The sequence below is a fragment of the Equus przewalskii genome, chromosome 8 (assembly GCF_037783145.1).
Source record: "Equus przewalskii isolate Varuska chromosome 8, EquPr2, whole genome shotgun sequence".
In the NCBI taxonomy this organism is placed as follows: domain Eukaryota; kingdom Metazoa; phylum Chordata; class Mammalia; order Perissodactyla; family Equidae; genus Equus; species Equus przewalskii.
The window spans coordinates 80264713-80291130 of NC_091838.1; the positions used below are offsets into that span (position 1 = coordinate 80264713).

Here is a 26418-nt window from a genome sequence, read left to right on the forward strand (position 1 = left end):
GAGTATTTCACTGAAAATAATCGACTTCAGTGAAGAGGAAAATTCCAGGATACTGTTTGGAATTTTCAAAAGGTGCAATGAGATTTCTCCCTGCAGAGTCCTGGAAAGCTATAGGATAAAACAGATTGAGTCGACCAGGTAAACGGAAAAGAAAATGGATGAGATGAGATAGAAAAACCAGCAACAAGTGTATTAAAAATCATACCATAGTCTATAAAATAATTTTTACAGTGAATGTAAAAACAGATAGAATAAAATAAATGATACGGATGACAAATTTTCAAAATCAAACCACATTGCAGAGGAAAAGTGAAAATATAAAATAGCAAAAATCTAAATTATTATAAATTTCTATCTTAAAACAAAGATATGATAATGGACTGATAGGAGGTTAAAATTGTAAAAATATTGGCTTAATTGGAAAATCTAGATCTAAATATATTTATAAGACAAAAATGTAATCAGAGAACACTAGAAAACATAGACAAGCTGAATAAGACACTAACCATGGAGCAAACTGGAAAAAAAGGAGTTATGGAATTATTTCTGAAAACCTGCCCAGCCAAGAGAGTTTCTGAGTGATTTTTTTTTCAAATTCTTACCCTTTATAAATGGTGCTAGAATATAGAAATATGAAAATGCTCTCAATTTTACAAATCCAGTATATAACCTTGTTTCCAAACCCTGATGAAGATAGCATAAGAAAAAAATGAAAGTCTCGATTTGAAACATTGCTATAAAAATCCATAATAAATTACAGGCAAATAAAATCCAGCAGTAAGTTTTAAAGTACTAGAGTATTATTTTAGAAGGAAAGAATTGGATGTTAATTGAAAACAGTAATAATTTTATCATTTCTGGAAGAGATACAGACAATTTTTGCATCCTCTTTGTGGTAAAACTCAACATTACTGTCTATTACGCCCATCTCCATTTCTTCACCTCTGATTCTCTTCCGAACTACCTCTCTCAGATTCTTGCCCTCAGTCCCCCAGTTAAACCTCTCCTCCATTTTACAAAGGCCAGTGGCCACCTGTCAGCACTCATCATACTCAATTTCTTATCAGCATTTGACACAGTTGAACATCATCTCCCTCCTGAATTTATTTTCTTGGACACCACACTCTCTCGATACTTCCTCCTGCCTTTCTGGTCACTCTTCAGCTTATTCTTTCTCATCATCCCAATGTTCATCATCTATATGTGACCCAGGGCTCATCCCTGACACCTCTTCCCTATCTATACACTATGTGATCTCAGCCAGCCCCATGCCTTTACATACCCTTGCTCTGCTGACAACTTCCGTATTTATGTTGACATTCATTGCTAACTTGTGAGCCCCAGTTTCTCAGTGCACTATCTGCTCTACACCTATTTAGATGTCTGGTAGTCAAACCAAACTTCACGGGTCCAAAGTACAACTCCTTATTCCTGCCTCCCTTGCCTGCCTCTCCACAAAGGTTTACCAGCTCAGTCATTGGCACCACCAAATTCTTCAGCAGAAACCTTAGATGCCATCCTTAACCACTCTCTTCTCCTCATACCCCATGTGCAGTCTGTCAGCGTGTGTTGCCAGCACTATTTTCAAAATTAATTCCCAAACTTAGCACTTCGCTTCTCACCACCTCGACCATGATCCCTCTCATGGAGAGATGTTTCAGTCTTTGATATGGGAGCATGTGAACATTCTCAGAACGTATATAAGGACGTGTGTGTTATTCCACATCCGTTTCTGCTCTTCCTTCCTTCTACTCCTACACCAGAATTAATCTCTCTTAAAATAAATGGCATAGGGTTCAGAAAGAGTCTCTCTTCCATTCTGATGTGTTTCCACTTATTTAGAACCAATCTCAAACTTGTGATTGTCCCTCCTCTGTCTTTGCCCAAAACTCTGCTCATACCACCATCTCAGAACTTACTTCCTCCAGTTTTCTGAGCCCCTCTCCCCTCAGTGAGAAACATACTTCTACAGTATCACCAGATATTCCTGTGCCTCTCTTTGTCCCTCCGCAACCCAATTATAAGCATCCGTGAGAGGAGGGAGTTTGAGCTGCCACCCCAAAATAGGACCTTTGTTCAGAAAGAAACCTTGATAAGCTGCTCAAAGTAAACACTGAAACACTGACGTCCCGAGGGCGTGGAATCAAAGAAACACATGGAAAAGCCAAAATGCTTAGTCCTAGAAAAGAACAGAGCATGTGAGTATTGAGAAAAAACAGGAGAAAGAGGAGTTATTGAGCAGGAGGGCCAACCAGCCAGTAGACCTTTTAAGGTCTGGGAATTTAACATCCAATTTCAGCAAGGTTACATTGTGTCAACATAATAAACAACCCCCGTCTTCTTCCCAAACTCGCAAGAAAGTTGACTACCTGTGTCAATACTGTCAATTGTGTGTGTGTGTGAGTGTGTACATGGCAACTGAGAGAAGGGGCTGAGTTCTATGTCTGGACCAACATGGGAAAAAGGAGAGCGGGTGTGGCATAAACTGAACTCAGCAGCAGCAGGAGCCTTGAACCAGACATGACAATGAAAATATGAGTCTACCCACCCCACCTCACGTTGGATGTGTATAGAATTTTAAGTACTGGGCTTCCAGAGTTAGAGCTTATCTTACATGCATCTTAGATCCCAGTAGCTATGTAGACCACGCATATCTATCGCCCTGTGAGGGGCACTCAAAAAATGTATAAATATGGGGCTGGCCCCATGGCTGAGCGGCTAAAGTTCCACTCGCTCAGTTTCAGCAGCCTGGGTTCGCAGGTTCAGATCCCAGGTGCAGACCTACTCATCAGCCATGCTGTGGCAGCATATCACCTACAAAGTAGAGGGAGATTGGCACAGATGTTAGCTCAGGGCTAATCTTCTTCAAGTAAAAAAAGAGGAAGATTGTCAATGGATGTTAGCTCAGGGCTAATGTTCCTCAAGCAAAAAAAAAAAAGAGGAAGATTGGCAACAGATGGTAGCTCAGGGCAAATCTTCCTCACCAAAAAAAAAAATGTGTAAATAAATGTGATGCCTGAAGATCAGCCCATGTTGTTAATAAGGAGGGAGGAGGAACTCCTAGACCCTCTTACCTGATTAGAAGATGTTTGCAGCTTTGATGGCTCAATAAAGGATCTTTTGCTACCTCCAAGACACCGCCTTAATGAATGCTGGCAAGTGTTCAAAGCGAAGAAGGAGATATGCAAACGAGACTAATCTGTGCTTTATCTAAGGTATAAACAGAAGCTAAGTAAATGTGCTCAAAGGGACATGTGCTTGCTTAGAGTTTGGTAATGCAGTCACACACATATTCCATCAACAGCTCAGCCTCCAAACACAGGCAAAGGCACATCTCATACCAGTTTTGCGCCTGACCCCATTACCAACCAACCTGACTCTGTTCTTCAGAGTCAAAGAATATCAGGGCTCGAAGTCACGGCACCAAACCCCAAATTCCCGTCCTTGGCCCAGTGTAGTCCACAAGGAAGGTGCTCCTGGTTCATCATAAAGTGACAAAAATGAGAAGATTTGATTACAGAAAGCTAATTTTATCCCAGACGTTTCTCTTCTCCCTGTGATGTGGCTCAGGAAGAGTTGCCACAGCGGCTTCGTATCTCACATGGCTGTATCTCCTGTCAGGTGGGCCCGTGGTGGTTCCCACTCTTGTCAAGGCGGGCTGGCTTCTGGGATCCAGTAACAGTGCCTCCTCACTCTGAAACAATGAAGGCAGTGGATTCATGGTGTTACTAAATCTGGGCTGGCTCAGCATCACCTATTGATTTATCAGCTTTTCTATTACCTGTTTAACCAATTCCCTGCAGTAAACACCCTCTCTTTTGAATACTCAGAATTGTTGGTTCACAAACCAGCCCCTGTACGCGGAGGGCAAGGAGAAATTGAAGACAGAGGCAGGCCACTCCAGATTGGTAGGTGGCAGGTTGAATAAGCAGGGGAAAGTATGGACGAGGCTTATCTTAGGCGGCCACAAGACAAGCAGCTCTCCTCACCCGCACGCCAGAATCTCAAAGTTTATATAGAGGCCTTCATGGGGTTCAGTCATGTACACCATCCACAGGGTCTTAACAACACATTGCTCTCTCAAGGCTGTGTCTTTGAAAACAGCTCCCACTGTGGGAATAGTGGGCAGAACATGCATTCCAAGGATGGACGGCAGGGGGGTGAGGCGTGGGGCTCCGATTATCCCTGTCTAGCTCAAGCGTCAACTGGCGTCATGTCCTCTCGATGACCTCCTCCAACACAGAATGGTGTCTGCTTTCCTGGTTTTAACCTGATACATTACCTTTCTGGGTTTTTTTTTTTAAGTTACAAAGTTAATATACGAATCTATCTGCTATAATGCCAGGTATCACATCAAGAAATACACAATAAACTACACAATATATGGTAGTTATCTTGGAAACATGCTTAGTAGCAATGATCAGACTTCATGGATTTGAAATCTGGTTCCATCACTTCCTAGCTGTGGGAACTTAAGCAAGCTATTTAAAAGATCTTTGCCTCATTTTCCAAATCTGCAAAATCAGGATAATGGTAATAGCTACTCTAAGGGCTGTTGTGAGGATTAATTTGATTCATGTACAGCACTTGAACGAGTCCCAGTACAATAGGTCCATTAAACGTGCGTCATTTTCATGAGATTATCACTAAAAAAAAGAAGAAAAAGTCAGTTGATGAAAGACCAACCAAAAAGGGAATGAGAAGTAAAAGCCTTTGAACACCTAGTCTGAGCTCGTTCGAATCTTATGATTCCAAAAGCAAAACATCTATCTTTTAAACTAGTTCAAGAGGTCAGCGGTATCACCATGAGTACACTGGGCTCTCTTGTCACCTATAGAATTGAATGTGTGTGTATACACACATGTCCGTACGCATATCTGTGTGTGTGTGTGTGTGTGTGTGTTACATATGTATGTGGTTCTGTCTTTGTAGTTATCCTATAGCAGCTAGAAATGTGCCTGTTGGGTTGTTCCTAGCTTGGCTGGTTATACAACTCTTCTGGAAAGAGCACGAGACTGGGAGGTAGGAGTTAGAACTTTGGGTTTCTAGTTGAGGTTGTGCCGCATAACACTTATGTGATTGAGAACAATTTACAAACTCTCTGAATTTAATCACCTTTACCTACAAAATGGGAATAATATCTGTCTTCATAGTTTGTCATACAGATGAAATGGAATTTTGCTCATAAGACAACAGCAAATTATGAAAGGGATTTCCCATGTTCTCCAATAAAAAGCAGAGGTGGAGTCTCAGGCAGAAGAAACCAGGAAAGCATGGTTCTATCTCTGTCCTATGGTTTTGGTTCCATTATTATCCCCTTTTCTGGATGAGGAAACAGATTCACAAAGAACTTCACTATCTTGCCCAAGATAGTTAGTAAGTCGCAGAGTCTGGATTTGAACCCAAAGGGTCTGGAATCAGAGCTCAGGTTAATAGCCAGGACTTTCTCGTCCGCCTCTAACCAGGTGGGGTGGTGGCACTGTACTACATTTTCCAAGGCCTGTGTGAGGCAGGAATGTCACCCTTGTGGAGTAAGAGCCATGTATGGTTGGAGTGCCGGGGAGATGGAAACCTATGGGGTGCTTTGTAAGATGGTTCCCAGTGACTTCTCAGGCCCATAGGATGGTTTTCAACAGCACAACTCTGGAATGAAATTTTTGGAGAAAAATAGCGAAGAGCTGGAGCCTGTGTATCAGCTCCCTCAGAGTAACTAAGTTGACAGACACATGTGCAGGCGTGCAAAGAGGACATCCTGAGAAAACAATGCGAAGATATGACAGACATGGAGGGAGCCTACCAAACTCACCCAGCTTCTGACGTTGGACAGTCAGGCCTTCGAGGAGGCCCTATGTCACATCTGGGCCCCATAGTTATGTACTCAGAGAACCTGAAACAATGTAGGAATTACCCTTCCATCAGATACCAGGTGATGTGGGGCAGGCTCATTCATCTTTCCATGTACAGGTAGTTCATGTATAATCAAGAAAGACTACTGATCATATCTATGCCAATTCAATACAAGAAGAAAGCAGAACAAATCATAAGACTCATTGTATTGTGTTTGCAAATGTTTCCAAATTCATGCTCCCAGTTGAATCTTATACCAATTCGACCTTATTAATAAAAGCTGATATTTATTGAAAACTTACAATAGACCAGGCACGACAGTAAGCACTTTACCAGTGTTTTCTAATTTAATCCTCAAAACGCCCCCATTTTATTGATGAAAAAAGTGAGGCAAAGAGAGATGAAGTAATTTGTTTAAGGCCTCCCATCTAGTAATTGGTGGAATGCAGATCCCAACCCAGAATGTCAGCCTCCAGAGGCCAGGATGAGTAGGCGAGGCTGACAGAACTCTGCAACTCACTAATGAAAAATTAGCTACAAGGCAGGGATGATGAATTGGGGAATGACTTTGGAAAGTACTGAGTGCTTAGCAAAGGGAGCACTTTCTTGCAAACGCAGATCTCATTGCCAGTGGCAAACGTCAGATTCAGGTGCCAGAGTTTCCTCTGCAGTGTCCGGGCCAGATTGTAGCCCTTCTGGTGCGTCTGCAGTTGGCTGCTTTGCCTGATGAGTGCCACCCTGGAGTCAGGAAGTCACTTCCCAAGAGCGGGAGAGCCCCCCCAGCTCTGACCACAGGGACCAAATGGCAGATCTTCAGGCCTCTGCTTCTTTGTTTGCATTTCAGAGAGAGTCAGGCTACTCCTCTTAAATATTTCATATTAGCCAGGGCGATTGTTTAATGCATACTTTACATACCTTTAAGCCCTTCACCCCTTATCATTGCCTGAAAATGGAAATGGAATTTGGGGAGGGTCTAGGCCTGGATTTAGAAAGGAATTGGAGCCCGCAGGCCTGCGTTATGGGACTCTTATGAGATTAGATCAAGTCAAGTGTGTAAGCAGTGGGGCTCCCTTCAACAACAGAGGGGCTGGATGGATACGGCCAACTCCAGGATGCCCCCAAACAGCCGTTTCACTACATCCAGCATCTCTTTCTTGTCCAGGGGTTTATTTGATCTAATGGAGTTAGTCCTGTTTCTAAATACAAGGTAAAAAGAGAAGGTTGGGTAAAAACCCTAACCCTAACCCTAACACTCTGCCCACCCCATGCTGGAAGCCCCGTTTTGAGTTCTGTTGCTTAGGTCACTGCCCACGGCATAAGGAAGCGACCCGGTCCTGTGTGAAGCACTCTCTCGTATGCGCTGCTTCCTGATGCTCTTGCTGTTCCGGTCCAGCGCAGGTGTTGGTGGTTTTTCTAGAAAGGATAACCCCAATCCCTCTGATGCTAGCCTGGGCCCCAGCCCCACACCCCTGGGCCAATTAGTTTATATCCACAAGCGCAGTCTCTTTTCTCAGAGCAAACCCTTGGGGCCGGGTGGCTGCGTAGGGTCCAGGCTCTCCTGACACGGCCTTGTACTGCATCCCAGCCAGACCTGCCTTCCACAGAAGAACATCTGTGATGGTGGTTCTCACACTTCAGAGAGTGTATAACGCAGATCCCAGGCCTGTTTTATTGCTGCTTTTAAAAATAATAATAATACCTCCTTAGTAAGTCTAAATCGGGATGAATGTCAAAATGAACAGGATGCTGATATAATTGGTCTAAACTGGTCTGTGCACAGCAAACAGGGTCCTACATCACCAGAGCTATAAGCCAATAAAGCGGAAGGGAACGTGGTTATTGTTTCCAAAAAGCTTTGGCAAGTGGCTGAGACTCCTTGAATGTAACTGGCTGGTGGCCTATCTGGTTTCTCTCTTATACCCTAAAGGATAATGTAAAGCAGAGAACAGTATTTAAATCCCGTGGTGGGGACAGGGATGAAGAGAGACTTCCTGAACAAGGTTCCATTTGAGCCCAGCCTTGAAGGCTGATAGGCTTGTAAAATCCTTGGGAGAGAGTGGGGCAAGCGGATGGTCCAAGCTCGTGGAAAGGGCACAGTGCTGACCAGAGCTGACCGTGGCAATGGGTGCTGGGGGGTGGTGAGTCATCTTCGGGGGTGGAAGCAGAGGACAAATGAGAAGAGGAAAACAGAGGCGGCAGGGATGCAAAAGTAGTTTGCTGGGTCCCAGAATGCTCTCCGGGAAGTTTAGATTTGATTCCCAAGGGAATATAGATTCCCCTTAGGAGATTACAGTGGAGAAGTGGCCCAATTAGAACTGGATTCACAGAAAATGCTGGCCGCCTTTTGTGTATTTCATCAGCGGAGGAGGAACTGGAGGCAGCACACAGTGAGGCGGCCGCTGGGAGGGTCCAGATGAGAAAACCCCACAGCGGGGCTGCAGCAGGAGGGAACAAAGAGGAGAGGAGAGACCACTGGGAGAAAATCAACAGAACTCTGTGTTCTCAGACTGGGCGACTTGAAGCCCTTGTTATCTGCCTCTTCTGAATCAGGAGTTGGACTGGAGCATGTGAGTAACAGACGGGGTGCTATGTTGATGGTGTTGATTAGAAAGAACTGTTTAACAATGTGCCTAGATGAAAATTTCAGGGCTGGAGACCCAATTAGTAGGATCATTAGAGGCTCAGCACAAGAGCTCCAGCTTTGTTCTCTGGGTGATTTTTAGTGGCAGCACCAGTGATGGTGAAAGGAAGAGATACAGAACATTTTAATGACGGATGTCACTCACAAGTGCGGCATGATTGCTAGTTGGGTCCTAGAGGGCAGAGATCTGGAGAAAGGCAGCTTCTACACAGCAATACAGATCTGAGGGTGTAGCGTGATTCAACATCCCTCTTGCACCTGTTTCTGGCAAAAATAATCATAATTAATTTTAGGGTCTTTTTTTGGATCCCTTCAAAATAGAACTCGTGTATTAGCACTATCAATTCCCACTTCATAGGATCCAAAAGCATACTCACCTCAAAAGAGAAGACTCATATAATTAGCAAAGGCCTCAATTTGAGCTCTGAAGCTTTTTCTGTGAGCGCCAGTCTTACAACACTCCTCAGAAAACTATCAATGTCATGACAGTCATGAGCAGCTGACTCAAAATTAAACTTCAGTCCTCGGTGAGAATTAAACTTTGGAAGCTTGCATTGTAAACTTAAAATTAAGCTAATTGTCATCAATATTATTTTCAGTAACAAGAATGATTCGTGTTTCCTGAGCACTCACCAGTGCCAGGCTCTATGCTAAATTACTTACATACGTCACCTCATTTAATTCTCACAAAAGAAAAGCAACAAGAGCAAAAATAAACTGGACTTCAACAAAATTTTAAAATTCTGTGCTGAAAATGATGCCATCAAGAAAATGCAAAGACAACCCAGAGTGGGAGAAGATATTTGCAAATCATGAATAGGCAAGGGACTTTTATCTAGAATGGTTTTTTTTAAACTTTTACACTAATAAAAAGGGGGAATTTTTTTAAGTGGACAAAGAATTTGAATAGAGATTTCTCCAAAGAAGACACACAAATAGCCAACAACCACATGAAATGATGCTCAACATCATTAGTCATTACAGAAATGAAAATCAAGATGACAATGAGATTGCTTCATACTCACTGGGATATTTATAATAAAAAAGACACAATATCAAGTGTTGGCAAGGATGTGGGGAAACTAGAATCCTCATATATTGCTGGTGGGAACGTAAAATAGTGCAGCCTCTTTGGGAAACAGTCTGGCAGTTCCTCAAAAAGTGAAACATAGAGTTACCATATGACCCAGCAATTCCACTCCTAGGTATATGCCCAAGAGAATTGAAAACACGGCCACACAAAAATGCATACATGAGTGCTCACAGCAGCAATATTCATAGTAGGTCAAAAGTGGAAACAACGTAAATGTCCATCAACTGATGAATGGATAAACAATATGTGATACATCCATACTATGGAAATTATTCTGCCGTAAAAGGAATCAAGTACTAATTCATGCTACAATATAGATGAACCTTAAAAACATTATGGTAAATAAAAGAAGCCAGGCACAGACAGCCACATGGTATATGGTTCCACTTATATGAAATATCCAGAACAGGCAAATGTATAGAGACAGAAAGTAGATTAGTTCCTGTCAAGGGAACTCAAGGGCTGAAGGGACCAAAAAAATGAGGAGTGACTGCTAATGGGTATGGGATTTCTTTTTGGAGCGATGAAAATGTTGCAAAGTTAAATTGTGGTGATATTTACGCAACTCTTTGAATATACTAAAATCATTGAAATGTATACTTTAATTGAGTTGAATTATGGTATGTGAATTATGTCAAAATAAAATGATTTTTATAAATCTCCTTAGGATAAGCTCTTAACTATATCCAGGAGAATAAATAGGTGGTGCATGGGAAGACAGTACTGAGGAAAACACCCAGAATGCAATGCAGAGTGATAAAGGAAATGAAAGACCTGGAAAGAAGCACAGAGGCTAGATTGGGAACCTCCAACATCCATGTAAGAATAGTGCCAGATGAAGGAAATAATGGACATTGACAAAGGAGATATTAACCAGAAATATTCCAGAAGAGAAGATTTTTTTAAAAGACATAGACTGTCACATTAGAAGATGATATTTTGAGTTCTAAGCAAAAAATTTTAGATATCTAGAGAGACTTTAAAACATAAAGAAAAAGGAGAAAATCCTAGAAGCTTTCTAAAAGGAACAGATCACCTACAAAGAAATCTGTTTGAGAGCAAATTTCTCATCAGCAAGAAAACTGATGCAGATGGAAATGGAATAATATCTTCAAGGTGCCAAAGGAAAGTAACTTTCAACCCCAAATTCTAATCCTAACTAAGCCATAAATTATGTGCAGTGAAAAGTAGTGGTTAAATGCATAGTCTCTGGAGCTAGAATACATGGATTTGTAACCCAACGCTGCTCCTTATTATTTAATGGTATGTTTTAATGTAAAAGATTAAAACAGAAGTATTATGACTGAACAAACACACACAAATCTCACAAAAATGTTTCAACAACTTTCAATGGATTGATAAACTTTTCACCATCTCTTGCCATAAAGTAATTAAATTAGAAACCAACATTACAAGAGTAGAACAAACAGACCCCAAAAAAAGATGTGTACTTTCAAATTACAGAGGAAAAAAAACAAGAAAGAGTAAATATAAGCAAGTTAAGTGTTGAACAACCTAGAAAAAGTTACACTAAAGGAATAGAGGAAATAATTTAGAAGTCTGTTGAAAATTCAGAATTCAGACCGCTAATATTTTGTTCTAAAATTCTCTTCCTGGTTTCTCTCATTTGTAAAATATTGTAACTTTTGTTTTTACACATACGTTCAAAATGTTACGAAAATTGTGAGAACCATATCATAAATAGTATGCCTCTGTGTATGTGTTTGTAATGCTTCATAGAGATTATAACTCCAGGAAGAGAAGGATGAGGATTCATTTACTACCATATCCCCATTCTATATAATAGTGCTTGGCATCTAGAAGAGTAATAAATATTTATTAAATATTACAGTTGAATATGAAGTAAAATGAGTCAGACGCTAACCCTCAGAGAATTTTTCAGAGTCAAACAACATTGGATTATAATCCTGTTCTGGAACATTCTGGATGAATGCTAGGAAAGTTTGTGTCTGAACTACAGTTTTCTACAACATAAAATGGAAATGACAATAGCGACTTTTCAAGGATCTTACAGGACTTAGAAATGAGGACCAGGTGCCAACTATTAAATTATTGGGTCTTAGCTCCACACCACACTTCTAATACTCGGTTCTGTGATACTGGGGCTGGGACTGCAAACCACATTTCTGCTTGGCCAGCATGTTCCATGCTAAGTCTGGCAACAGGGGACAGTAGAGCAGGACTGTAAGGCTCGAGGAGGAAGAAGAGACTTGCTTCTTCCTGTTTGCTCCCCCATGAACTTCCTGTCTACTTCCTATTCCCATGAGCATCCCCATTGAAGGCTCCTCCACCCTGGCAGTGGCTCATTCCTGCCCTTCGGAGTAGTTGAATCCAGTTTGCAGTTTTTTTCAACACCGCAGAACCAGCTTATTGAGGGTCCCTCAGATGCACCAGCACCGGTGGAGCAGTCACTTCCTCAGAAGTATGAGTTTCAGCTCCACGACGCCTCTTCTAAATATCTACATCTTAATATATGTCATTCTAGCCTGTTCCCTTTGATACCTGAGCCCTGGAATTGCTACCTCTGTGATACTGTAGGGTGTCCCTTCTTCCCTTTTGGTTACCTAATTAACAAGTCTCTATATTCAGTTCTCTCTCTTCAAATAACTTTTGTGGTTTCTGTCTCCTGACTGGTCCTAGATTGAAAAAGAACTCAAAGCCCCTAACGTGGTGCTTCCCATTATCATTTACAAAGCACTGTTGCACGCACCACCACATTTGGTCCTCAGAACAATGTTGGGAAGAAATCACTATAGGTGGTTCCCCTTTTTCAGACAAGAAAAATAAGATTCCCAGAACCAATTCCAAGCAATTTTCTAGGATTCAACCTTGCCCCTTGTTAAATATCCTTTTTCAAAATTTATTGGGTGGTATTTTAAGATAACCATCAAAACTAGATTTTGAATTAGTCTTCATTGATTTATTTCAGCAGAATACTGAACTTGATCAAAACTTTTTAATTCATTTCAAATATTTTCCATTAAAGTAATACACAAAAAAAGACAAACATTTGATAAATCGCATCAGTTTGGTGTGAAAGTGAAGAAGACAGACCTTGTTTAATTCAATTAATAACCAGGGAGCCTTAGGAATCTAAAAGATGTGGACCTCAATCTGATCCCCACAAGTTATCAGCCATGTGAATTTGCACACGACACTTGAGTTCTGAATCTAAATCTTCTCATATGTAAAGTGGCTAATGCATCATTGGGCTGTTATGAAGATTAAATGGTTTCTGCACAATTCCTGGCACATAGTCTGTCTTGAATAAAAATTGTGTGTCATAGAATACAGAGATTGGTCCTATCCTCAGAGTAAAACAAAACATATTGTCTTTAAAATTCCTACAAAATACAGTTGGATAATTTGCACAGTTCTCTGGACCCAGAGAATAAGTTCTTTTCCATCTTGCTACATCTCTAAAAGAAGAGTTGTACTCAATCCTTGGTTTAAAGCTATATTATTTGGAGACTTAATGATCCTTGAAGTCACTTCAGGGGCTGACATGAAGAGCAGCTGCAGCAGAACTGGAGACAAGAGACCACTGAGGAGGCTTCAACCAGTCCAGAAGATTCTGGCAGCCTGTAAAGGAATCTGTAGTCAAATGCCATAAAAAAACAAGGAAACTTGTCAACTCACATATTAAGGCCAGAGGTAACATAGGCTTCAGTGCTTTAAAGAAATCTACAAGGACCAAGATCGTTGTAACTCTTTTTTTTAATCTTTCCCTTTTGCCATCCTCAGATTTCACTCTCAAGCCAGGAAGAAGGTTGCTTATAATCTTATGAGCTTCGCATATGATCCACTGATACCATGTGGGAGAAAAGAGTGTCACCTTCTGCTTCTCTATTAGGATGGAAGACTATTTTCCCAAAAGGCTCATCAGACTTTACCTGACAACTCATCAGCCAGAGCGAGGCCATATGTTCCTTTGCAAGAAAGGAACACGTGCTCTGAAGCTGGAGTGGGATCAGCTTTCTCTGAGGTACACTGTTGCTTGCAGGATGGCTGCTCAGAAAAAAAACAGGTTTCCATTAGAAAGGAAGAAGTGGGACTTGAAAAAGAGACCCTATTACAAATAAGTATTAGGAGACCACTGACCCCACTGATATCAGAGATTCTTAGTTATCACCTTTATGGAGGTTACCTGTGTGTACTAGTTTCCTAGGGCTCCTGTAATAAATTACCACAGCTGTGTGGCTCAAAACAACAGAAATCTAATTTTTCACAGTTCTAGAGGCCAGAATCAAAAATCAAGGTGTTGGCAGAGCCATGCTTCCTCCAAAGGTTCCAGGGGAGAATCCATTCCTTGCTTCTTCCAGCTTCTGGTGGCTCCTGGCATTCCTGGGCTGGCGGCTGCATCACTCCATTCTCTGCCTAGTTGGTCACAAGGCCTCCTCCTCTTCTCTGTGTATCAACTCTCCCTCTGCCTCACTCTTACAAGGACACTTCTCATTGGCCTTAGGGCTCACCTGGATAATCCAGGATGATCTCATCCCAAGATCCTTAACGTAATCACATCTGCAAAGATTTTTGGAGGGAGGGGGCAGGTCACTATTCATCTCACTACACTGAGCCACAGAGTTCTTGAGACAGAATGTATTTATAAGCTCCAGCAAGGGCTGTCGCCCAGTAAGCTTGTGATAAATGTTGGTTGAATCTAAATCCATTTATACGTCTCTGCAGCCTCAGCTGGCATTTTACTCACTCCCTATGCCATTACTTCTGCGGTTCTTGGCAAAAGACAGCATGCTCTTGGCCTGAATAAAGCATGTGAGCCAACAGAACAAAGGGAGTTCCTGTGGGATGGAGAGGAGATACAGGGGGAAGTAGGGTGACTGAGATGACAAGGAAAAGGAACAAGATGGCCACTGCAGGGAGTCTGGGTGGAGGGGAAGGCATCTTAGATTCTGCGCGCAGGATTGCTGGTCACTCTGTCTCAGGGCTTTTCTTAGTGCTGGTGTGGGCTATAAATACCTTCTATGCCTCAAATCGAGCAACCACCCCAAGAAAAGGTAACTTCCTCCTCTTGAAAAATTCACAATTTTGTAAAACATACACTTTACAGACCCTACATCCAAGGTATTTTTCTTTAGGGCAAACACATTAATCTTCCCAGGCCCTCATTTTCAAATAATGAGCCAAAGCAGTTTTCCCATTACTCCGTTTTCTATTTTTTAAAGGAAGGTGATGCCGAAATTTCATACTCCAATTTCCTGCTCAGACTGTTTCCCAGCTGGAATGAAGGGGCCATTAGAGTCGTCTATCCAAGCCTGGCATTTTACAGAGGACGAATCTGAGGCTGGGAGATAAGTTGCTTGCCCAAAGTCAAAGTCACTGACAGAAGGAACAGCTTGAGCCAAATCCCGGGTGGGGAAACAAGTTCCTGGAAATCCAGGTAGTTAAGCAGGACTGGAGCGGGGAGTGGTGACCTTGGTCCCTTCCTGGGTCACCAACTTTAGTCAAAAATTTCTGTGTTCTGTCCCTTAAATTATTCCTAAGATACTTTATGCAATCTCATTTACCAAATAAAGGTTAGACTTTTAAACTGTGAAAGAGTCATTATTTCATGTTCCGGAGACTCTGAGCAAGTGGAGTGAATCCAAAGGATGAAATAATAAGATCTATAACTTTGCCATCGATTACATTCAATGTACCATTTATCACCCTCCAGTGACAGGCAGTTCCCATCCTCAGGCTGGTCCCTGCTATGCTCACCTTTTCAAGAGTTCTTTTTTCTTTTTTCGCTTGAGCAAAAAGCCAAAATCCAAAATGATGTGATGAATGGAGGAGGTCATTGAAGAAAAGAACTACATTGAACTAAGCAGATGAAATCACAAACCTGCCTCTCTTTTCCCACCCCTGTCCTCTCACAGGCTCTGAGCAAGGGAATGTCGGGCTGGAGGGACCTTCTGGAGAAGAGTTCAGTCACAATGCCAGTGCTGCCCATCAGGAAAGACAGACCCAGGGGATTTCGGTGACTTGCCCACGAGCATACATTCAGCTGGTAAATTGGTTGGCTGGGAGCGTCCACGGCTGGTGCTTTCCACAACTCCACATTGTTAAACCAGCAACTCTGAGTATAATTTTGCCTAAAATAAAAGTATCTGCTCAAAGGCTTTGGGAAAATTTCAAGTACAATAATTAATTTGGCAACAGCAACAGAGTCAGTGTATCAGTTCAGGCTCGATCAGAGAAACAGAACCAGTAGGATTTGTGTAGAAGGAGGGCAGAGAGAGACAGAAAGAGGGAGAGACAGAGAGGGAGAGTTGGGGGCTGGGAAGGAAGAGAGAGATGGAGATTAAGTTATCACAAGCAATTGGATCACACAATTGTAGGAACCGGCCATGTAAGCTTAAAGTCTATAGGGCAGGCCATCAGGAAGGGATGTCCACAGGCAGGCTGGAACCCAACAGGCATGTGGTCCCCAGGCAGAAGTCTTTCTCTCTCCCCAGGAAAAGCGTAAGCCCTCTTAAGATCTTCCAACTGATTAAGTCAGGCCCACTGGAGATAATCCCCCTAATTTAAAATAACTAATTATGGACTTTAACCACATCTGCAAAATTTTTTCACAGCAACATCTAGATGAATGTTTTATTGAGTAACTGGGTGAACTTGTTCAGCCTTGCCAAGCTGACAAGTCAAGAAGCTATCAGAAAAATCATGGATACCTAGTAACCAAATTTCCAGCTGAGTGGCATGGAAAAGTCAGGAACGGAAGAAATGATCCTTGGTGAGAAAGTGCTTGAAGTTCATGACAAAGTTTTCAAGTTTTACTTACAATGGAAGACGAGTTTCAAAAGATGCCAAGTTTCCAGATATGTTATTGGCTATAAGTGGAGATATTGCTGCATTCAGTTTGCTCATATTTGTTTCGGATTTTGCACTTATTTTCATGAGAGGCAGTGGCCTCTAGTTTTCCTTTCTTGTAATATCTTTCTTTGGTTTTAGTATCAAGATTATGCTGTTAAAAGTCAGGATGGTGGTTACCCTTGGGTGGAAGTAGAGTCTGTCAGGGGATACAAGGGGATTTCTCTGGCACTGGTAATGTTTTTCTCTTGATCTGTGTGCTGCTTACATGGGTATATTCAGCTTGTGAAAGTTCATTGATTTGTACACTAGTGAAGTATGCACTTTTCCATATGTGGGTGTGACTGTCCAGGTCCTTTAGGAAGCAAACACTATGAAGGAATCAGTCAAGCAGGAGATGTACTAGAGAAATGTCTGTGAAGGATGACGGGGAGAGGGAGTTAGCAGGTGTGGAGAGCTTTCACACTACAATACAGGTGTGACATCCGTGAAAGGAGGGAGAGAAGGAAAAAAGATTGGTTAGAAAGAGACCACATTGCCGCTCTGGGAAAGTCTCATTCAGGCCAAAACAGTACCCTACAGCAAAGACCACTCATTAGATGAGGCTGTATTGAGCAAAAACATTCCAGCTCTGGTATCCTCACTGTGCTCAGTCATCACTGGGAGCAGCTGGGGGAGCAGGGCATTGGCATGAAAACTACAGCAGATCCCAAAGGGGCAGAAGCTAGAGGCTGACCGCCTCATGGTAGCTTTTCTCTTAAGGGGAGGACTGAGCAGCAGGCTCCCATCACTGACATGGAGGGAGTGGGGGAAAGACAGCACTGAGATCTAGTTCTTCTGTTTACAGATGAGAAAAGTGTGGCTTAGGCAAGGTAAACATCCACAGACCCAAAACTAGTAAGTCTCAAGGATGCAGAATGCTAGCCTAGATCCTCTTGGTTCTCAGATCTTCATTTCCTTCCAATTATGCCAGACTTCCATGGTACTAATTCTGCAGATTCCAAATCAAGGCCCTTTATTGCTGTAGTCCCATAATGATGAGAAAACAGGCCTGCCCTTTAAAACATTCCTGCGTGTGTTACAGAACTACAGGAAACTTGAGGAAATAATGTGTTAATGAAGGCAAAGTCCTCTTCGGTTATTTTGCAGACAATCTTCCTCAGAAATTGGTGATAATTAGTATTCTGGCTATTTTTCTAAGCGTGAATTCTTCACAGGTGAAGCAGTTCAACTTTGTAACACCTGAAGCAGAAATAAATTATGTTATGATCAGAGGGAATAGTCAATCGCCAGAGGGTCTCCTTTTGGAGACCTAAGCTCGACCTGGTAAGACAGCGGAGCAAATCGTGACCATGCTCCCCAAACAAACACCATGAAACCCGAGTCCAGGAGAGCTTCAGGGTCAGGCAAGGACCGCAGACTGTCTCTGTGCGTGGAAGGCGGAGCCTCTGCGATCAGAAGAGAGCACAGAGACCCTTACCTCTAACAAAGTCCCAGGGAGCAGGGCAGGATGCAGACCTGGTGCCCCTGAATCTGTACCCTTGCTGCTTCTTTCCCTCATGTGCAAAAAGATTCTCTGAGGGGGTCTTGTTCCTCTTAGATCAGTTTTCCATTGCTATTGTAAAAAAAAATCGCTCAAAATTTAGCGACTTAAAACAATACAAATTTATTATCTTACAGTCATGGAGTCAGAAGTCTTAGATGCACCTTCCTTCCGGAGGCTCTGGGGCAGAATTTGTTCCCTGGCCTTTTCCAGCTTCCAGAGGCTGCCCTTATGCCTTGGCCCATGGCCACGTCCCTCTAATCTCTGCTTCTGTCTCTACTTCTCTGACTCTGACCCACCTGCCGTCCTCCCTCCAGAGGCTTTGGGGGCAAATCCAAAAATCCACATCTTTGTCATTTTCAGCTCCCAGAGGCCATCTGCATTCCTTGGCTTGGTGTTCCTTCCTCCACCTTCAATGCCAGCAGCATAGCATCTTCAAACCTCTTTCTCTCTCTCCCTCTTTCTCTCATTCTCTCCCTCTCTCCCTCTCCCCCTCTCTCTCCCTGTCCATCTCTCCCTCTCCCTCCTCTGTCCCTGCTTCCATCATGACATCTCTTCTCAGACTCTGACCCTCCTGCCTTCCTCTTATAAGGACCCTTGTGATTGCCCTGGACTCACCCAGATAATCTCCCTATCTGAAGATCCTTGACTTAATCACATGTGTAAAGCTCCTTTTGCCTATGAAGTAACATAGTCACAGGTCCCAGGGATCCAGACATGGACATCCAGAGGAGGGGGCATTATTTTACCTATCCTGCCCCCTAAAAATTCTCTGGCCTTCGGAAGATAAAATATTTATTCCTTCGTTTCTTGATACACCTGAGACAGGCTGGGATATTTTGGAAGACTTACATTTACCAAAGGAAGAGAAAGGGAAACATCGCAAGCAAAAGTAGAGAGGAGTGACGATGCTCATTGTATGCCAGGTTGGGTTCCTATGTCACTCACACCTTAGGTTTTCAGGTCCAGCTTCATAGGACAGCTGATCTCAGATTCCACCTGGAGACTCTCCTCTTATTTTACATTTAGATGTACCCCTTCCAACTTTCCTTTTTTCCCCCCTCCCCCATGTCATACTATTACTACAAGTCCTCTTCCACTGCCACTTTGAGAGGTGGTCTCGGTCATGGGCACGGTCATCAGTGTGTGTGAGTGTGTGTGCAAGTGTGGGTGGGTGGGTGAGTCTGGGGGGTGGATGAGAATGTGAGTGGGTGAGTGTGTGACAAGGGGAGCATCGTAGTGTGTACGATGGAGTGTATAGACTTCAGCATGTGTCGTCTCCATACATAAAGAAACCATCTAACCAAGGCTATTTTCTCTGCATCAGGGCAAAGATGTCTTCACATGCCTTCTAGCACAATAGCACACTTTTCTGGTTTTCCTCCTACCTCACTGTCAGCTCCTCCTCAGTTTCTTTTAATCTATTCCTATCTTCCAGATTCTTAAGAAAAAATCACCCAGGGAGCAGTTTTTGGACTGCTCTATCTGCAGTCCCTCCATGACTCTGTTCATGGGTGATCCTGACCCAACACATGGCATTAATGACTCTCTACACACTGAAAGTGCTCACATTTTTCCTGACTTGAGAGCAGTGCACCAACCTGACTTCTCAAACACATCTACTTGCGTGGTTGAAAGGTATTTGAAATTTACTATGTCAAAAAACAAAGTCTGGATCTTTCCCCAAGAAATCTGCTTTTTTCCTAGTCTTACCCTTGTGAGTAAATAGCCAAAGCCCTGGAAGTGTCATCCTCAGCTCCCTTCTTTCACACCTCATCCAACTCACCAGCAAATCCAGTTGACTGTACCTGTAAACTTATCCAAAACCTGACACCTACACTGCCACCACGCTGTCCAGACCACTAGATTTTTGCCATAAGATGCTAACTTAGCTCTCTGCTTGTGCACTTGTTTCAAGAGTCTATCCTCGGACCAGCAGACCGAATGACCCTTTATCTTAGGTCAATGACCCTTTATCTTAGGTTCCCTATGAGCAGAGCCTGAACTGGAGATTCGCGCCATGCACATGATTTACTGCGGGAGTTCTCTCAGAGAAAGAAGTCTGTAAGGGAGTGAGGGAAACAGGATAAGAAAGGAGAAAGATCAGAGCCAGGATAGGGTCTCAAGTAAAGTCTGGCCTTGGCTTGATCCACAGGCTGGAGGGCTCTGAGAATAAACCACACGACAGAGCTGTCACCCATTGAGCCAAAAGCCCTGGCCCTTTGTAACCCCTCTCAGTCATTTGCTATGGGCCAAGTGTGGTTCTGGTCAACTGTGGGCAATCTTCCAGAGAAGGTGGCAGCTGAGAGCATCAGCAGTCAGCACTCTCAGGATGCAGGGGATGCCTACGCTGGCCAGGTGAAGGGCACCCGAGTGGGTCGGCAGCAGCTTCTAGAACAGTGGTTCTCAAACTTCAGTATGCATCAGAATCACCTGGGGGTAGGGTTGCCAGGTTTAGCAAAGAAAAATACAGGATACCTAGTTAAACTTGCATTTCAGAAGAACGAAAAGTACTTTTTCAGTGTGTGTGCAACATTGCATGGGGCGTAGTTATGCTACAAAAGTGTTCATTGTTTATCAAATTTATTCAAATGTCACTGGGCATCCTGCATTTTTTCTCCTCCCTGGAGGGCTTGGTGACAGAGATGACTGCTGTTCTGGTTCACTAGGTCTGGGGGAGAGAGGGATCGGGGCTGTGAACATGCCCTTCTAAGAAAGTTCCAGGTTCAGCTGATTCTTCTGATCGAGGGCCCACACGCATGTTGAAAATCACTGTTGTGGTATATCCTTTAAAAATATAAGTCAGATTGTGTTGCTCAAAACTTTCTAGGGCTTTCCAAGTCCCATAAAAGAAAATCCAGTGTCCTGACAAAGGCTTTCAAGGGCCAGGTGCCCTGGCACTTACCTCTCTTGCCTGTCCCCTAATCCCAGTCCCCCGTCACCTGCCAGCTGTCAAGAAACTGGCTACACAGCTGTTTCTGGAACAAACCAGACACAGCCCAACCCGAGGACCTTTGCACAAATAGTTCCCCCTGATTGAATAGAGACAGGGCTCAGTACTTTACCTCCCCCAGCTTTTGCTTAATGCCACCTTGTCACCCAATTTTAAATTGCACCCCACGCACCACCCTAACCCCCATCAAGCTACTGTGCGTTATTTATCTCTGCAGCACTGGCTCCAAGTGACAAACAAGAAAATATGCCATTGCTTCTTATCTCCCTCCTCCTGCTAAAGTTGAAGTTCCCTGAACACAGAGCTTTGTGTTTATTGGCTGCCATTCAGTAGCCATGTCCCTTCCCAGTACGTGGGGGTGCTCAGGTGTGTGGCATGTGTGTTTAAAGACACAGAGATGCCCTAGTCTGACACTGCCAAGCCTACTGTTCACTCATTCTGTGAACACTGGCATTAAGTCACCCTGCACACAGGCATCGAGAACCGTACACAGACGATATGTCCTCTGCAAATGGGTAAAGCCGAGCCATCCAATGTGCGTGGGGGTGAGGGGGAGGAGGAATAGGACTTTTTAAGAAGCTGTTGCAAAATGAATTAAAGCAATTTGGCCATTTCACAATGTCAAGGTTTGTCGTCGTCTAAATCAATAATCAGGCTAAGCAGGCAGGTGGAAGGGTGTCCCCTTTCCCACAACTCTATTACCGGAGAGTGTGTCACAACACAGATGAGGCTCAGAGACAATTCTGGTAAACATGCAAGCCTGCACTCACAATCAAGCACCCAGCAGTAGCATACCAGACTTTTGTAAGTTCAGAGAGTTCCCCACCCTTTGGCCCCAAGCAATTTGAAACCAGCTGAAAATTTTGCTCCGAGGCAAATGCAATGATTTCCTCAAGGCAGACCCATCCCAAGCTTTCTTCCCTCCAGGGGATTTGAGGCCCCCATGAAGGCAGAGAGGCCGGGAACAACCCAGTGCCCCAAGTTGCTCTTGCTACAGGGTACAGGGAGAATGGGGGGCTGCCAGGCTGCCGGATCCTCAGACCCTGTTCCCCCGAGGGGCGTGGCGGCCGTACAGTATTTCATGCCAGCCATGTGGCTTGGCCATTGCCCATTGTGCTGAAGAGAAGTTACTTCTAATGTCTCTTAGAAACAGATGAAGGTATTTAAGGAATTTGGCAGCCTCCTCTAGAGCACAGAATCTCCTTAAGTTACTTGGGAGTTAACTAAAGGCCCCTAGGGTGTGGATTAATAGTTATGCAAATATGTTACACTGTTTCAGCTGAAATGTTTTTATTTAAGCTACACGTAGACACTATAACAAATGTCCACATATATGTGTGTGTGTATGTATATATATACATATATATATAAAGTTTAAAGTGTATTAGCTAAAATCATCAACACAGGAATCAAAAGAGAAACTTTACAAATGAAATAATTGCAGGATGCTTTAACAACAAAGTTGGCAACTGAAACAGAAACTTTTTTAATTCACTGGATTTCTCAGTCCTAAGGACCAACAAAATGAAATAAACCTGCAACCATCATAGAATTAACATTTCTAATCCTGAACACTATTTATATTCTGTATATAGGATCTTCACATTTGGAACTACTTATCATCTTTCATGTGGACCTAACCCTCACACTAAAACCTGACCTTGCACTCCTCAAATAGGAGATAATCAGACTTCTTTAAAAAAAAATCCTCATGGGCACAATTGGTGTTTATTCATAACTAATGCACAGAGGTACACATTTCGCAAATCTCACAAAACGCTTAGCCTTCCTAACAAAAATTAAAACGATTTGAATTGAGAGTAACATGCAATGCTCCCTGTCTTTAAATAGGCAGAGTTGGGATATGTCTAAGGTAGTTTGTAAAGCTAAGTGGTTTAGAAAAACTCAGCAGCATTTAATTATTGCAGAACGTTTTCTTACAGCTCCCTGTCCAGCCCTCACCGATTGTGGGGGCCAGCCCAGGTGCCCCTGCGCCGTGGCATCTCCACTCCTAACCCTGGGGCAGTCACAGTACCTCCTCTGCTAGGGTGACCAACATCCCAGTTTGCCCAGGACAGACGGGTTTCTTGGGACACAGGACTTTCACTGCTGACATGAGGACAGTCCCAGGCAAACAGGGATGAGTTGGTCACCCTAGCTGAATCCTCTGATTCCTCTACAGGAAGGGTCCCTTCCATGTGGCTGCCCCCAAGGCCAGTGAGGATCGCCCATGAGCGGTTTTCTTATTCAAGGTAGGTTGCTGAGCCTCAGAGAACTGTTTCCAAGCCTCTCCCCTCCACCCTGCTTAGCACTGTTCGTGGCCTGGTCCCTTGAAGGCCCCACCTGCCCCTTGTCAGCCCAGAAAACCCAACAAGAGGCTGGTGGGGGGCAGGGCACGTGAGCAGCTGCAGGTACAGGTGGGTGTCGTTCCAGTTGACTGGGAGGGTGGGTGGGTGGGGAAGCAGGAGTATAAAGAGGCAGGTTGGGTCTGCCTCTCTCCTTAGCTGGTCTTAGCTGGCAGGAGTTGCTCTGGAGTGTGCCATCCTTGGGTGACTGGAGCCTATAGCCGCTGGGGACGCTTAGGCTCTCATGATTCTGGGCTATCTTCTGGGAGCTCTCTGTTGGGTGGGGTAGTGGAGTTGCTGTGCATTTGTTTCAAGCTTGCAAATCTTCTCTTTCTCTGAATTCGTTCTTCCTGAAGATGCTTGGGGCCTCTCTCTCTTTCTTGTTTATCCTACTAAAGCCCAAGGAATCTGCAGCCAACAAAGGCCTGTTTTGGTGCATTTCCTCTCGCGCCATCTGAGGGGACTCATCTTTGCACAAAGAACCCTCCTTTGCATTGAGGCCCTTCTTTTCCTTCTCAGAAGAGGATGTTAGAAACAGTACATCCTTGGTTCAGGGAGTCAAGGTGAAGCTTGGGTTAGTTTATCCAAAAGCATAGGACAGGAAGGAGCTGGCTGGTCCCCTAATAACACCACCACTAATGGAAATAATAGAACAGGGTCTCAAAAGCTGCCGCCGGTGCTAAGACTATGAAAATCAAGGTTGGTGGAGAGCCACAAGCAAGGGCTCTACAAAGCGTGTGAATTCGGAGGTTGGGAAACTTGAGGGCCTAGGGTCTGTGGTACAGGTGTATCTTAGCTGTCAGTGTCCGCCTTCCATGAGAATCAGGCCAGCCTAACTCTATTAGAACCATCAGGTCAAATAGAAAGCAACATGGGGCCGTTAAAGAGATGAACCTGAGACCTAACTCTGAGCTGCAAGCATTCCTTACGTTCAGGGTGCTCCCCCCTGAGCAATGGGCGGGCTGCTGCCATTCCAGGGCCTCGGAGCGCCAGGTATTGTCTTCTAGATGCCATTCCTTTGTTAACTCCTCTTGGGATAGTGAAGTTCTAAGGGGCTTCTCGGACCTGAATTGACAATGATCAAGAACTCGCAATCCTGAGTCAGCCGTTTGGGCACTGGACCCACCCAGCCTCAGAGTAAGAAAATGCTCGGAAGAGCTAAGACAGGCACAGATCTTGCCACAAGCTTTGCCTGAAGCTCAGGATGCTGGTTCCTTTTCTGGCAGTGGATGACTAAAACAGAGGTTCCTGTCCTTAGACCTCTTTAACAATTAGATCAGAGTGAGTATTCCTGGAATAAGAGCTGAGAAGGAAAAACTGACCATTATTGGCTGTAGCTGGCCACTAGAAAACCCTTAGGGCCACATCTCCCTAATTTATGAAGCATGGGGAATGCTGCCTCCTGTCACTGAAGTGCTATCTGGGTACCAGACTTAGCAAATTAAGCTTACAAGAACACAAGTTCTTCAGCTCATAAGAGTCTTCTAAGACTCAGCCTATCATGAACTAAACTTAATTGAAGCAAAACAATTTTTTTCTCAACCTGGTAGTAGTTCAACATCCCTTGTCAACTCCAACACCCCTTTGATCAGCATTCATGTCACCAAGAGGAAGTGACCCTGATCTTAGTTGCAGCATTTCATAGTCACATGTTTCTACACTCCTGTCTCATTCTCGCCTACAGAACACGTTATCCCCACTTTAGAAAGGGAGGAAATGTCATGTCAGTTGACTTTCTCAAACACAATATAATTAGTGACTGGGGGAGAGGGATTCAGACCGGGTTCTACTCGATCGGCTGGCCTTTATTCCCTCACGCTGAGAATCACGTGAATGTGGTTGTAGCCTGACTCCTTCCTATTCTTGGAAACCTGGGCCTTGACCGCTTTGACACTGCTGCCCCAACGTGTAAAATAAGGAAGTAAGCAACAGTGCTGAGGCTGTCTCAGACCCCACTCCAGTGTGGGGTGCGCCTAAAGCTAGAGGACACCAGCTAACCTGCTCCTGCGGTGGGGCGTGGACATCCAGCTGGAAGAGAGGTGCTAACTGGATTGCTGGAAGCAGCCCCCAAACACCGCCGCGAACAGCAGACAGGTGCTGCTTAGCTGGCACGCAGGTGATCAGTGCTCCTTGTGGAGAACTTGGAAACGCTAGAGGACAAGAAACTGTCTCCAAGTATGCATCCTGGAGAGCAAATTAACAATGTGGAGTGTTGCCTCGCTTTTGCCAACCTGCTATAAATATTGATATGCCTTTAAGTCTCCTTATGGTGCAGAAAATACTGCAGTCCAACGCATGTGCTAAATTAGAGAAAGCCACTAGAACTATCCTGCATTGATCACAAGCTTGGCTTTCTGCTCTAGTTTCTGCAAGCTGCCATTCCCTCTATTGTTGTTGCTGAGAAATGTCATCTTTAGGATTTTTGCCAAAATAGCAATTCCCAGACAGGATAAGAGCCTATGTCAGTGAGCAACAGTTTCTAATTCTTCATGACGTAACAACATAAAGACTGTTAGAAAGCTAAGCCTTTGACTTGCCTTTTAGTTTGGCCTAAGTATTGCCTTATGAGTTGAGTAGACGATGGTTGATGGTCTTCATATCAACATTTATAACCTTATGTTCTTTGGTCATACCACACCCCCCCGCTTGCCACAGTCGAACATATGTGAAGTGTGTAAATATTCAGAGGCTGCTCATCAAATAGTGTGCAGGTGGGCGGTTTAATTCACTGGGGAGCCGACACTGTCCCATGATGTCTGTGCTGAGGCCATTTAGATGCGATCCTCAAAGGGGCTGGTGGGCCCGGGGTAGCCCCTGTGGTTGAGATTGGGGGGCTCAGGGTGCACAGAGTACAGGCTCATTACTCTCCAGAAGTGAAGCTTGTAACTCCTAGATTAAAAATCTGAGTGTGTGGGCTCAAAAGAAGAGAAACTTCGGTGGCATTATCTCCAATACTTCCCATGAGTCTGTCTTCTATTCAGGATGTGAGAGTAAAAGGCGCAAAAAGGAAAAAACCTTTTCCAAAACATCACTTGATGGGCATAAGGTCTAAGTGTTAGGTCAGTGAGACTACTCAGAGCATCCCAACTGAGGGCTTCCCAGAGTTTTGGAAGATAAAGACCAGAGCTCATAAGTACATGGCTTTGTTGAAGATGGTTCCACACC

The 26418-nt window shown here is 43.8% G+C and overlaps 1 long non-coding RNA gene across 1 annotated transcript in view; it reads right to left on the minus strand.

Moving 5' to 3' along the window:
• Positions 1-16166: 16166 nt before the first annotated feature.
• The window catches only part of LOC139085352 (uncharacterized), a 45437-nt gene continuing 35185 nt past the window's right edge, over positions 16167-26418 (minus strand). The window contains exon 3 of the long non-coding RNA XR_011543632.1: positions 16167-17654. This is a non-coding gene — a long non-coding RNA (uncharacterized lncRNA). The remainder of the gene's footprint in view (positions 17655-26418) is intronic.